General features: G+C 33.1%; 2 protein-coding genes across 5 annotated transcripts in view; one reads left to right on the top strand and one right to left on the bottom strand.

Moving 5' to 3' along the window:
* The window catches only part of LOC117180165 (pseudouridylate synthase 7 homolog), a 156,334-nt gene that overhangs the window by 84,677 nt on the left and 69,548 nt on the right, over positions 1-2,109 (bottom strand). The gene's annotated exons all lie outside the window — the stretch shown is intronic.
* The window catches only part of LOC117180167, a 76,640-nt gene that overhangs the window by 50,029 nt on the left and 24,502 nt on the right, over positions 1-2,109 (top strand). The window lies entirely within an intron of this gene.

Below are 2,109 nucleotides of genomic sequence, written 5' to 3'. Positions count from 1 at the left end.
GAGGAGAAGAGGGGTTGTTTACAGTTGGAAAAATAATAGTGAACATACATGTGATTTCCAGTAGTAGTTTTAACTTTTAAAAAACTCAACTTTTTTTCCTGTATTTTTTATTTGTATCCAAACTATTAAATTTTAATTCATAGCTCCATCTAGTCTGTAAAGACTTTAAACAATGATGTTATTCTCTCATAATAATACAGATTCCTTAAAAAATTTGACTTGTGACTCCTGGCAAAATAATGCGTGTACTTCTGAGAATTGATTTTTCTTTCGATCTCTCTAGTAGCTTAAGGGAAAAGCAACCCACCGGCAATCGGAAGTTCTGTGGTTTGATTCCAGCGGAGCGAAGAGGAAGATTTTTGTTCCAAAAAAATGTAATTTTAAAAATATTTAATTCATAACTCTATCTAGTCTGTAAAGACGTTAAGAAATTATGTTATTCTCTTGTGATAATACAGATTTTTTGAATGTAATAAAACTTCTATTACTTCTTTTTCAGCCCATGAACAGTCTGGATAGTTAGGTGAATGACGTAGAGCTAAATTGTATTATAATTTTTGTTTTCAAACATTTTTCTTTAAGAATTGACCTTTTTTCTTAAAAATCATATTTATCATTTGAAAATTAAACTACTTTTTCAAAAATGCATGCAATTTGTGGAAAATTCTTCTTTTTGTGAAAAATAAATCTTGTTTGAAAATCCATCTTTTTTTGTAGGTATAATTTGGAAGTTAATTTGTCTTTTCTAATTAAAAATGTATTTATTTCGTTAAATTGTCCATTTTTAACATTTTTTTTGTACAAATTTGTACACATTTTTCTCATAGAAATCTATTTTAATAGGATCTTTAACGTTTTTGCCAATACATAACAATGCAAAAACAGGCCTACCTGTTCAGAGCACCTTCAGTTGGATTTATTTGAACAACGATACCCCTCGCTAAGAGAACACAGAAAGTGGAGGCGATGCATAGGGCTGGTGAGAACGAAAAAAATCGGAGGTGCCTGGGATTCCTTGACAGTGATGTCAGTACATGAACATGGCACATTTTCTTCTAGAATGAGTAGTATGTAAAAAAGATAAATTACCTTTGTACAAAATTTAAACCAAAAAATCTTCACGATCGCAACACTCCTTGAAATATAATTTCTAGTTTCAACAAAGTTTATCAATACCTGTTCATGGTTCTTATTCAGTCTTCTGTGACTGTGCTTAACAAAAAAAATACGTATTTACTAACTTATAAAAATAATTTACCTTCAGGTTTTTATTTTAATTTTGAAATTTTAGTCCACCGCCAGTCAAATTTTTTTTAATAAAAATAAGGTCTGATAGATCGTTTTCTTTCACATGGTTGCATATTTTTCATTCAATAATATCTATTTAGAGACAATATTTCTCGTCTGTCCAATTGAACATTGAAAGGCTCTAGACATATGCTCATATCAGTTCTGATATTGACCATCTCGCAAACGAAGAGTCCCCAATCCATTGCGTAGCGCGCGCTACACTCAACTAGCCGATCAGCGCCGCCTCCCACCGTTTCATTGTTGAGCTGTTTGCCGTTGCGAAGCGAAGTCTATATAAAAACGCGTGCGAAGAAACCCCTCCAAAGCCCCTGGCCCCTCTGGTTTCCCCTGATGCCACTGTTCCCAGAATTGCACAGATTCTACAAACAGCATTTTTTATCCCACAGAATTTATTCCACAGCATTTATACATTTCAAATAACTCCTAAGCTTTTGAGAATTAGAATAACACTAGACCTTTCATGTAATATTTTCTTTTGCAAATAAACTTTCACTTTAGCTGTAATCACCCCTTACTTCTTCACCTTTTAAAGCCCCCCCCCCCCCAAAACCCTTACTTTTAATTTTTGATTTAGCCTCAGCCCAAAGGCTAACACCAAATAAATACCAGGTGTATACATATGAAACCGGTATTTTTTCAAGAAAAAAACACATTTATTTCAAGAGAATGATAACAAATATTTTATTCAAACTATGTGCCCTCGCTGGCTACACATTTTGTGCACCTCTCAGGCAATTTATGGATACCTTTCCAAAAAAAGTCTTCGTTTTTTGAAGCAAACCAGTCATCGAGCCATTT

Source organism: Belonocnema kinseyi, chromosome 9, assembly GCF_010883055.1.
Source record: "Belonocnema kinseyi isolate 2016_QV_RU_SX_M_011 chromosome 9, B_treatae_v1, whole genome shotgun sequence".
In the NCBI taxonomy this organism is placed as follows: Eukaryota; Metazoa; Arthropoda; class Insecta; order Hymenoptera; family Cynipidae; genus Belonocnema; species Belonocnema kinseyi.
This window is presented reverse-complemented; position numbering and strand designations above follow the sequence as displayed.